General features: G+C 37.5%; 2 long non-coding RNA genes across 3 annotated transcripts; both read left to right on the top strand.

The window, feature by feature from the left end:
• The first annotated feature begins 736 nt into the window (after positions 1-736).
• LOC145807541 (uncharacterized) lies at positions 737-3,995 on the top strand. Its single transcript, XR_014350702.1, has 3 exons — positions 737-902; positions 1,795-1,921; positions 2,966-3,995. It is a non-coding gene; the product is annotated as an uncharacterized LOC145807541 (long non-coding RNA).
• A 1,677-nt stretch (positions 3,996-5,672) lies between these two features.
• LOC114292122 (uncharacterized) lies at positions 5,673-6,942 on the top strand. Of its 2 annotated transcripts, none has more exons than XR_014350701.1 (3): positions 5,673-5,752; positions 6,557-6,613; positions 6,881-6,942. It is a non-coding gene; the product is annotated as an uncharacterized LOC114292122 (long non-coding RNA). The 2 variants fall into 2 exon arrangements; XR_014350700.1 differs by having other exon boundaries at positions 5,692-5,768.
• Positions 6,943-12,767: the final 5,825 nt, after the last annotated feature.

Raw genomic sequence — 12,767 nt, 5'->3', positions numbered from 1 at the left:
AGTCCGTGATAAACAATTTTAAGAATTAAATTTTTCAAGGGATGAACTAGGTTAAAACAAACCAGTTCCAAACTTACAAGCAATTAGAATAAAATTGCTAACAACACAAGCAATATAAAAAATTGCTACAACAAAGATATAAAAAAAAAAAAAAAAAAAAAAAACACTTTTTATATGCCAAACAAACAACCTTGCTTAAAAAATTGGCAAGTAACCACTACTAAATCTCAAGAAAATTGCTTAAATAATATAGTGCATTGTGACCAACCATAAAGGATAGAGGCTCCTCTTCTCTCACCTATGTGAGTAAAAGAATTGGAAAGACCAAAATTCTATGAAACCACTCGCTGAACCAGGCTACTGCTCAGTGCCATATAGGGCACACCAGTTATAACATAATGGTGGTAGGAGTAATTCTAGTGTGAGATCTATTGTCTCAGTTTACATAAACGGCAAAGCAGTTCAAGATGTAATATTCACTGATTAACCAGTAAACTCGATAGGTTTTCACTATGAGAGGTTCAAAGCCAAAACCTATATTCTCTAATGTCGGGGTTAGTCCATTGTACTCTGTCTCCGAGTCATTATTCACTACAAGAAAAATTCATTATGGCGGCGGTTAAAAAAAGACGTTTTTTGAAAACGTCTTTATTTCTCGTTTTCCAAGACGCCTGCCTTCGCTGCTTAACCTTACCAATTAATTAATGAGTTAAAAAAAATAAATAAATAAACCTCTGCCACTCAAACCTAGAATATCACTTTTTTTTCCAAACATCACAGTCACAGATTCATTACCCTCACCCCTCTCTCTCTCCTTCTCCAACATTATTCTCTCTCTAAAATGGCACGAATGAAGCTCTCTTTGTAGATATTGACGAAGCAACTGATGATGAAGATTTCAAGTAAGTCTATTGTAGATCAAAACCTTAGATCTTTTTTCTCAATCGTTTTTCGTTGTTTTTTTTATTTTGAAATCTTGTTTTGTGCACTCAATTTGACTAATTTTTTTCGAGATTACTCGACCTCTCTTCGATATTGCTCGATCTCCCTTGATTTGACCAATTTTCTTCAAGATTGTTCGATCTCCCTTGATTTTCATTTATCTAGGGTTTCGTTCTACACGGCACTTAAAAAATGCAGTGGATCTTTTTGAAAGAGCTTTTCAATCTGTACTCGCTGTGTTCACTCGTGATTCAGAGATTTTTATGGCTACACAGTAGCAATCTAGATCTGTTTTGATTTACATTCTATTAGCTTGATTTCATTCGATTGACTGAAACAGTTGCTTAGGATTTCGATTTCCATTGTTGATCTAGGTGCTCTTCTCTTTTATTGGTCTGACTCAAACTTGTTTTGGATGATTTTGATTTCGATCTATGTTTTTGTTTTTCTTAGGTATCGGATCTATAGCTCTTTTATTTGTTTTAGTTCTCTCAGGTTGTCAGCTTTAATGGTTTTGATCTGTAACTGTATTTTATTTAAATAGTTTTATTGTTTGTTCTACAAATAGGTAGCTAAGAAGATTTATGTATTTTCTTTCACTCTCTGTGTTTCCTCTTTAAATAGGTAGCTAAGAAGATTTATTTAAATAGTTTTATTGTTTGTTCTTCAGTGATGATCATTGTCATCTGTATATGATCCAGATTTTCTTGTAAAAAAATAAATTTAAGTAAGCAAGAACAGTAATATCAAGGTCATTAGATATTTGGGTTGCACTCTAACAGTGGATGAATTGAAGGAAATAACAGACAACTTTGGTACAAAATTTTTATCAGTTTCTTTATGACTTAACAGGTTTCAATGGTATCAAGACTGAAACATGAAAATGTTGTTGAGCTTCTTGGTTATTCTGGTGATTGCGGTATCCGAATCCTTGCATATGAGTATGCTTCGAATGGATCTCTTCATGATATTCTCCATGGTACGTAATGTCAATTTTTTCCTTTTCTAAGTGGACTCTTATTCCTGGACAACACCACTACCTCATGGTGAAGGGTTAAATTATTTTTCGAAGTGTCTACTCTTAAGTGACTGTTAAATTAATTTTTGGTCTTTTTAAGTATGAAGGTTTGTAACTTTGCCAATCAGTATATTTGATGCCTTTTTATGGTTAGTTCTTGCAAGCTTAAAGAATGGTTGACTGCAGCCTCTTGCTAGAAAATGAATTCGAGAAAGGATGTATTGCTCTGTTCTTACAAAGATACATGATGCTGTCATTTAGAACTGTTCAAGTATTGCCTCAGAGCAACTAAAATCTCCAGAGAGTAATACATAGAAGTCACTTCCCTTTCATGGATCTAGCCCCCTTAAGCCAATAGTGCCCATGTATTTAAGTGTATTTCTATTTTAACTTGATAATTTTTTTAATCCTCTAGTGGCAATAGAACATGACTTCAGAACTAAAAAATGTGTCCTATAGGTTCAACACCATCCAATAAGCTTTGTCACATAAAATACAAGCAGTGGAAGCTCACAAAAGTATAATTGAAAAGCATTCATGTGTCCGACCTCATTTTATTGGGACACAAGACATAGTTTGGTTTGTTTTGGCTTTGAAATGTTACTTGTTTACTGAATTGTCATAGTATCTGATAGGGAAGTATGTCATAGGCATCCTTTGATAGTTCAGACCCAGGAATCCCTCATTCAAAAATGTAGCAATCATTCAGTTATTGAACCTGGAGATGGGGCTGAAGGGTAAAAGAAGCAAATAGTAGATGAATCCACTGATTGTCCCCTCCCTAAAACACCAATTACAGGTGTTTGACAATCTTTCTGGTCTGCCTTGTCTGTTAAGTTAATTTTTGTTAGTGTCAGTCTTGCATGTTTTGTCTTCCATATGCCTCCTAAGAGACTTTTCTACTTCAGCAGCGCTTCAGGTAAGTTGTCCTTATATGCAGAATTCAATGTGTCATCTTTTCTACTTCAGGACTATGCAATTATTTACAATAGATTCTTATTTTAGGGAATTGGCATTAAAGAAATGCTTGATGGTGCATCATTGATGGATGAGGCAAATAGGACCACCGTGGTAAAGATTTATTATTCATTCTCTTATTATTATTACTATTATTTTTAATTCATTGTTGTCTTCTGATAGTAGTTTTGTTACTTGAGTAGCCAAACTATTCTCGTCTTCTCAAGCAACTGAATAATGGACTTTGTACAATTGTGAGAAATTCATTTTCATCTTCTTCACTTTCTTCATCTTCTCATTCTTCTCTTCCATGTTTCTTTTTCTAGCCTTGCAAAGGATGGTCCATCTCTTTCTAGCTATACAAAGGTATTATTATATGTTGAGGTGTGTGTCTCCCACAATAGTTGTGTACCTTTTGTGTGGTCTATTGAACTTAAATATTATATACAGAAAAACAGGCCAGGATTTGGTGTATTTGCAAAGGTTATTTTTCTTGCATAGTCAATGAAATGGGATTAGGTGGAGATGTTCATTGGTGTAAACTATTCATGAGGGGGAAATTAAAGTTAAAAATTGGTTGGTTCTATTTTAAAAAATGATTAATCAAATCAGTTTGGATTTACTTATTCATTATGAGAAAGCTGTTCGATTAGACCATTATCAAAATTGCACAACCCACACAAATCTTTCACTAAACTACGAGTTTTGTTTTTCTGTTTTATTAGTTTTCCTCCAGATGTCCTGAAATTCAATTGTTTCCAAGCAGTACATCTTGGCAAGGCTTTGTTTTGGTTTAGCTTTGTGCAATACATGTCATCAATTGGAATGTTGGTTATTTTGCTTTAATTTCTAAGGAGTATCTCCTCCTCCTTCTTGATGACTTATAAACCTGTAGCCACCAGCTATTATCTTGGTGTTATCTCCTGCCAATCCAGTGGGGAAGAAGTGGAAGGTTCAAATCCCAATTTTGGCTAAGGGGATACATTTTGAATTCATACTTCTCAAGTGGACACACACACACACGCAATACACTTGATGTGAAATTACATAATTGAATGTGAAAGGATTATTTATTTCACTGCTCAATGACAACGGCTTGACGACGCAAGAATGGAAAACATGAAAGTGTCCCTAATTATTACTTTGTATCTGCTTCTCATTGCTTAAGGAACTTGAAATTCATAGACTCTTTGCTATAAATACTAAAAAGACAAACCATGCCAGTAATAAAATACTAAAGAGACAAACCATGTGGAGGAGAAACTATAACAAACTTGGGTCAGATTGGCCTGAAGAGACAAACCATGACTCACAATGGATTAAGATCTTTGAACAAGTTGGACATGCTACAAATGAAAAAGAACGCGAAAGCAATTGCCAAGCATGCCAGTAATAAAAATGGTCCCAAAACTGAGAATGATAGACCATCAAGCGCCATTATATATGGAAGTGGGATGAACATTGTTTTTGTGGGAGCTGAGGTGGGTCCATGGAGCAAAACTGGAGGGCTTGGTGATGTTCTTGGGGGACTGCCACCAGCCATGGCGGTAAGCATCTGTCTCCAGCTCTACTTTTTTTATTTACTATACTTGTTTATTTAATCGTTATATTTAATGGTGGATATAGTGGTAACAGGAATATTATAATAACAGATCATATATATCTCTTCTTTTCAGAAAGGTCAGGAAGAGAAAGGCTGCCACTAAGGCAGATAAGGGTGGCAAAAGTCAAGCCAAGAAGGGAAAGTTTGCTAAGAAAAACCCCAACAAGCCTAAGAGGCCTCCCAGTGCCTTCTTTGTATTTCTGTCAAAATGTGCCACTTGTTACAATTGTTTTCTTAGCTAGCATGTATGCTCTGGACATTTTAAAAAATATGTATGTCTATGTTTTGGACACTTGAAAATTGGCCAAAGCTTTGTTGGAAAGCTGAAAATTGTTTGGTTTGTGTTTATGCAATTTGCAAAAAAATCTTGTTCCTTGCATATTTTCTGTCAAGGGTTCTACGGAGTCTTTCAATGCTGCCATTATGGTATGTTCAGATTGCAATGTTGTGTTATACTGAGTGTTATATAAAAAGAATACTTTTCATTAGTCAAAATTTTGGTATCCCAGGCAAGGCATGGAACTCGTGCTCCAACCAAGGAAAAGTTAAAAGAGTTAAATGATTTAGCCATGCATATGGAAGTTCTTCTACAAGATGCAAAAGAGCAGAAGTTGGCTTTGCAGAAAGTTCCTGTCTGGTTTCGGGGATGGAAATCTCCTTGGCAAAGGAAGCTCACAAGGGTGGTGAATTAATTAGCGAAGGAGAAGATGAACTGTATAATCTGGGGGCCAGAACCAGAGACAAGTTTCCACAACTGTTTAATGAGGATTACCACCCGGATGTGTATGCAATAAAGGCAACTCAGGTGGGCCGCATTCTACTTTACCTTCTATTCACTTTTGCAAATGGTTAGCTTTAGTGATGATAATTCATTGCGAGTTTCAGCCAATTGTTCTATCTATTGCCTCATTACCATAAATGCTGTTTGGATCAAGTTTCCCCTGAAATTGTTTCATTCCATCAAAAGGCCGATTGCATCACACTAACTGTGATATTACATTTTTATAAAAAAAATTCCGTTGCTTTTAGAATTCATTATTCTTATACATCTCTTTTTCTTTGCCATGAATCATGAAATAGATTCCTTGGGCGTCAGCTAGTGCAGTAGTATTTGGCATGGGGCTGTTAAGTGGGAGGGAAAATCTTGGAACAGGGTGCAATCAAGATTTTGCAGTAACCAGTGAAAGTCGTGCAAGTGATAGGTTATACCTAAAGAATTACCTAAAGAATAGGTAATTCTCAGCATAGGTACATCTCAGCATAGGTTATACCTAAAGAATTACACATAGTTTCACACATTGACATATTTTCTCTCACTCTCATGTAGTTGAGGTTTGCTTTTTTTAATTTTCAATTTGGATGCTTGAACTCTAGTAACTTATGACATCTATTGTATGCTCATGAAAACACGGAGGCAACTAGGTAAAGGGTTTCCTTGAAAAGAGTTCTTGGTTACTGTATGTGAGGTTATCATTTGACACTGACCTGAGTTGTCATACATATGGCTTGGTACTATCATTAAGTACGTAGCAGAGTATTACTCTCTTTTTAATGCTTTTCATTTGATTTTTGCATGTTGCTGATTCAAATCACATGATGATGTATACTTTAAATCCTTGTCGGAAACCATTGAATTACTTGATTTACTAATGGTCGTCGTAAAAAAATAGTGGCATTAAACTGCATGCTTAGATGTCATGGATAAAAAATTATATGTCCCCGGGCTAGTGGCATAAACCCATGGGAATCAGCTTCATAAGTTGGAGCCTTGTACTCTGAATACAACCTTATTTTTCTATTAAGTTGCATTCTGACACCCAGATGTATTAGCTTATTAAGAAGTGGGTAATGCATCTGTGTTAACAAATTGGAATTGGTAAACTGTCAAAAACCACAACTATATGTTTTGGTCACTTAATTACCTTCAAATGTCTTTTCAAGCTTCTCTCATTATTATGGTTGGTTTACCTTTAATATATTGGTTTTAACATAATAATTTGGTGGGTACCTTACTTACCAAATTTTCAATTTGGCAGGAAGCATCCTTATTGAATATAACTGATCAAGTGTGTGCTCTGTTCACTCCATCTGAGGTATGTAGCTTTGGTACGTACATATCATGGGATCCATTGTGTTCCTATAGATGTTATCCACTAATAAGTGCAAATTATGTATGTTATCAGTTCATGCTTTGTTTCTTGCTCATTATTATTTTTTGCTTAAAATGCTTTGCAAGATAAACTCTTTGAGAGCAGAATTTTATTGTTGATTTACCATGATTGAACCTCCTAGTTTTACCATTAGTATAAGTTCATCCTCTCTCTCTCTCTCTCTCTCTCTCTCTCTCTCTCTGTGAGCAGGTTGGCTGTACAAAAGGTGACGATGCTGGTCTTTCAAATGAGCACATGATTATGGCAGAGATTCCAAATGCTTCAGAAGCCATGGTATAGGTGCATGACTTGGGGTGAAAAAATAAATTTCTAGCAGTATGGTGGTTCTTGCTTTATGCAGGAAGGGTAATATTTGATGTGTATTATTAATACTCTGTTCAACTCTGAAAATTTGGAGACATTGATTAGAAAATCTGGACATTAATGCTTGATGCTTTGTGTCTAACCCAATGAATATGAAGGCATAATTATTTCTTGGCTAAACACAACTTTTAGACCCAATGACAAATGTTATCTGTCCTAATTTATGGTATTGATTTGAGTAGTGGAAATCATTATAACTTCTTCCCAACCCTATTTGCCTTAGGCACTATTACTTTTTATTATTCAACTGTTAATTTCACTTTTATCTTTAAATTATTCTCATTTTATTTTTTGGGATTGAACTTATTGGATTTTTTTCTTGAAGGATGTTGTATGGGGTACTATTATAGATGTGAGGGAATATTAATCTCACATAAATATATGTTTATACAAAGTTTTATTCATTATTGCTATTTTACAGGTATATTTTTGAAGTTAATCTCACAAAATTAGTAGTTCAAAAAAAAAAAAAAAAAAAAAAAAATCTATTGCGGCGTTTTTCAAAGCGCCACTATAGTTATATTTTTAAAATAACAAAAAATCTATTACGACGTTTTTGAAGCGTCGCTAATGCTTATGTGACGTCATGTTACCGTTGACTGCCACATTTAGCGGCGTTTATAAAAACGCCGCCTATACTAATTTTACGACGCTTTTAAAGCGCCATAAACTTACAGCGACGGCCGCGTCCTCGACGTTTGGTAGTAAGCGTCACTAAAGGAATTAGCGGCGTTTTTCAGACATATAGCGGCGTTTTTGAAACGCCGCTAAAAGTCATTTTCCCAGCAGTGATTGTTGAACGGTGTCTGTTTGTTGAGTCATTCGGTCAACTTTTTTTCATGTGGGGGATTGTTGAAAAAAATGAGCTTTTGGTGACTTTAATTAAATATTAAAGTGGGTCCTAACCATCAATTGTGTTAGGTCCAAGTGGGCCTAGAAACTTGGCAATGAGATCTTTACACCACAAAACGAATGCCCAAAAACCATTGAGAATTGAATGAGAAATTACCTCATGAAGTTAGTTTCATGAAAGAGGTAGTGGGATTAGTGTGTATTATATGTTTGCAACTCCTGCATTATTACAAAGGTTAATGGTTCATTAGTGACCAGCTATAGAGGTAAGTTAATGGTGCATTAGTGACCAACCATAAAGATTGGAGGGTCCACCTCTCTCCCCTATATGTGTATAAATTAAGACCCTCCTGTCAAGTCTCAACACATAAATTTTTGCTTCCATTTTACAAGTCAATTTGCTAGGGTGAACTTCAAAAGATGGCAGCAAAAGATGCTATTCTACTTGATCATGCTATACCTTGCAAAGGTTCTGAGCGAGGATCTTCCAGCTGTGGCAGAGAATGAGCCAGATAGGTAGAAAGTCGTGGCGCTTGACACATGGAAACAGAGAGACTATCTTTGCCGAAACTATGTGTTCAATGGCTTGACAGACTCACTCTACAATGTGTTTTGTGCCAAGAGCTCAACAAAAGAGTTATGGGAATCTCTGGAAAAAAAAAAATACAGGACTGAGGACGCCGAGGCAAAGAAATTTGTGGTTGGCCTATCTGTAGACTGCCCGGAACTCCGCTCCCCGCGCAAGGGCGCGAATTGTAGTTCTAGCTACTACAGTTCAGACTCTTGTCACGGTTCTAAATCTAATCTCTCAAAGTGCAATGTAAGACTGATAAATCACCAAAGAGTCCAAATCCGGCAAATCGTTTTGGAAAATTGATTTTAATCAAAAAGTGCCAAACATGGACTGCTTTGCCAGATTTCAAAGTCGCCACCCAAATATTTTGTTTTGGGAAATTTAGGAAACCCTGACTCATGCCTAAGGCCACGTGTCTGTCATCACCAAAGTTGCCTTGGCTCGGGAACTTGGGTACGAAGGGAGAAGGTCATGAAATGAGCACCCCCGCTCGCCCGATCAAAGGATCGGCCTCTACTAACATGATATATTGTTTTTTAAAACACATGTGTTCTTAATCCGGTTTATTAGCTAGCTTATTATGTGATGCGCACAGCATACAAGTATAGACTCAATCACGCAGATGTGAACAAAACAACTCATGTTTGTTTTTTGAAAATGGTTTGAAAGTGCTACTCGCAAGTAGGCTAAAGCGCGGATTTGCCACCCCTGGGTGGGCTTAGAAAATATGATTTTGCCACTTTGCAAAGTGGGCTTAAAACTCACAATCATCGAGTTGTTCCAATTCGAGCAATCAAACCTTCATCCACAGGCATTCATACAGTTTAGCACTTAAGCAAATAGCCTCGTGGCAAGCATGCTGACATGGCAATCACTTACACTCATGCAAGAATGCTAAAGCATAAACACTTACAGTGTACTCCGAACCAAAGAAAGAAAACTAGTTAGAAATATGCATGATCCTAGCTATGTTAAGATGCCTAATGCCATACACGCAAAAATGCAACTAACATAGGCTCGACTATTCTAAGATGGCATATGAATGCAACACTCGATAACATGCTGTTAAACACGTATTCAAGTAAGTATATTGAAATACAATGCAGTTTGAATGATGCGCCGAGCCCGGTGCATCCAATACGAATGAATGATGCACGTATGCAAAGCAATAAGTATGCTAATTGAAACATGCCTTAAAACTAACCACTGAAAGCGGGTAAATAAAAGGGAGAAAGACGTGGGGTTGGAAGACATGCACACACACACACACACTTATTACAACATTTGCCCTCTCAACGGAGGGTCCGAACGAATTTACGTAACTAGCTACGCTAATTAAACTAATTATGACAAACCAACTAATTAACTATGCTAAGCTAATTAATTATTACAAAACTTTAACTAATTAATGAAATTAATTAAGTTACAAAACCAACTAAGTAAGAAAAAGAAGATAAATTAGGCTGCCACAACTCTGCCTCGGAATAATGAATGTTGCATGCTCGATTTTCGCCCCGAAAAGCTCTCTGATTTGCTCTCAAGAGGCTCTGCTTGCAGGGTGTCTTCCAGTGCTTGCTGCTGAAACTTACCAAAACAGTGCTAGGGAGTGCACCAGTGGCCTGCTGACCATGAATGGTTGCTGCCGACCCCCCTTCTGGCCAAGGATGCACACTGCCGGCCACAGATGAAGAAATGCCGGCCAACAATGAGAGGGTGCCGATCACTGGTGTGCTGTGATACCAAGCTGCAATTGAGCACAAAACAGAGGAAAATGAGGGTCTCCCAAGGGTATGTACATACCATGCCACTCCATATCACCTTAAAACATCAAAGGAGAGGCACTACTGGATCCAAGACCACCAATCAAGCATCGCAATGTATGATGGCCAAAGATCCAACATGTACAAATTCAATAAATGCATGACAAACATGACACTTAGACCATCCCCTTATCGTGAGAGATCAAAGGCAATGGAGACCAAGGGAGATTGGCTCACTTCATAGTGGTATGAAATGAACTAATCCACCTTGTGTTCAACACAACATCCGATTAAACACAATGCAAAGCAAGCAACATGACATGCAAACAACATGCTAATCTTGGCATGAAATACAAGACTCTGACGTGCAAACACTCATGCACAACATACTAGAACACTTAAGCATTAAAAGCTAGTGAAGGACACAACACTAGAATCATGCAAAGCAATGCTCGATGGACTAAACCAACACCAAACAGACCCCATGCATGTCAAAACAGTGGCAAAAACCTACTAGAAATGAAGCACCAAAAGCTACAACAACATGCTCATGCATTGGCTGGCAAGCTAGGCACAACTCTCCGAACACAATCAAAGAGTGATATGCATGAGAATATGGCAGAGATGTAGGCACTGAAATTTCATACTAAAAGATGTTGTATCATGCAAGCAACACAAGTATGGCATGCTTGAGCCTTTGAAACTCAAAGCTAGTGAACAAGATTGCACTATGGCTATACAAAGCAAGGCATGCATGACCAAAACCACTTAGAACAGAGCTTAAGCATGGCAAAACATGAGTAAAAGCTTGCTGGAGCAGAGCCAAAACATGCTAAAATGATAGGCCAAAACATCAAGTAAGCTAGACTAGTATGCAAGATTGCACTACAAGGGTGTGAAGCGTGCAAGAGGCAACCAAGACAGCCAAAAACAAAGTTACGACATGGAAAATAATGGCTAAAAATATGCTGAAATGGAGCCAAAACATGCTAGAAAGACATGCTACTTTGCAAGGCTACAAGTAGGATTACACTACAAGTACAAGAAGCATGCAAGAGGTGACCAAGATAGCCAAAAATAGAGTCCTGAAAGGTCTAAAAAGTCACAAAAAAGTGCTTAAACAAAGCCTCAAGAAGATAGAAATACATGCTATTTTGATGGGCCATCAACACAAGCAAACAAGAGAAGAGGAAGGGGGACAACCCCCACTCATATGGGACCTCAAAACCATATTTCCACCACTGAAATTCCCATGGAATTCAGTGGTAGGAAGGCCAAAAAGAGATAGCTTCAAGGGCTTTAAAAGGTAGCACAAAGAAAAGCAAATAAGGCACAAAAGAGTGATAGACACCCCTAACTCAAACAAGGCCTCAAACAACCTTTTAAAACACTTTAAAACAAAGGTTTTTGTAGTTGAAGGTTAAGCCAAAAGAAGCATGCAAGGGTGGCTAAGTATGCAATCAAAACAAAGTTTTAAAAGGGGGAATAGGACTCACCCTTGAAGAACAACAAGAATAGCCACTTCTGAGGTAAAACCAAGCCAAAATCACTTAAATGCAACCTCCAAGAACCTCAGCCCAAGAGTGAAGGTGTTTAACTAGGTGTTTTAGTGCAAAAGTGAAGAGAAAATACACTTTGAGACACTATTAAGCACAATACATATATATATATAGAGAGAGAGAGTGGGAATACCAGAGAGAGATATATTGTCTCTAAAAATGCTGAACCTCTAGAAAGGGGGAGGAGCCTCCCCTTATATAGAGCAATGCAATGCAAAGCTTGCTTGACAAGCTTGAAATGGCCTCCATCCCTCCATACACGTGTATGGAGGATGGCTCAGTGAAAAACAGTTGGCTCAAAAGATCTAACATAATATCTACTGAAACAAGGTGTCCTACCGGCCATCAGTGGTGGCTGGCAGTGCCTCATTGATGGCCAGCAGGCCTTATCAATGGCCAGCAAGGCCAAATCCATGGTCGACAACACCTTCCCCATAGCCGGCAGGCCATCACAAACATCAATATGGAGGGACCAAGGCATGCTCTAAAAATGAGACAGAATGGAAATAGGGTTTGGAAGGAGCAAACCTGGAGCATTTCGTTGCGAAAGTTGAGCACTCAACAAGCGATCAAACTTGTCATCGGATGTACCTGCAAGCACATCCAAGTCTTGAGGACGGTCAAAATGGGGTGTCTACACTGTCCTGGACTTTAAAATGGTAAATTCAAAAATTGTGATAAGTCAAGTCCAGGAGTTCCAAGTGATCTTGAATGAAATTAATGCTGAGGGGATGCCTTCGAACGAGTCATTCCAAGCTGTTGTGATCATTGAGAAACTTCCCAATGGCATTAGAAGTTTGACAACGTAATGTTGTCAAGTGGGTTTAGAATCAACGAATGTGACAAGTGTGTTTATGTCAAAGACACTGACAGAGGTTATGTCATTTTGTGTCTATATGTTGATGATATGCTCATTATAGATAGTAATGATCAAATGATCAAAACTACCAAGAAGTTGTTAAACTCTA

Source organism: Camellia sinensis, chromosome 14 (genome assembly GCF_055761805.1).
Source record: "Camellia sinensis isolate YWXY chromosome 14, ASM5576180v1, whole genome shotgun sequence".
In the NCBI taxonomy this organism is placed as follows: Eukaryota; Viridiplantae; Streptophyta; class Magnoliopsida; order Ericales; family Theaceae; genus Camellia; species Camellia sinensis.
Note: the sequence above shows the minus strand (reverse complement) of the source record. Positions and strands in the feature narration are given on the sequence as shown.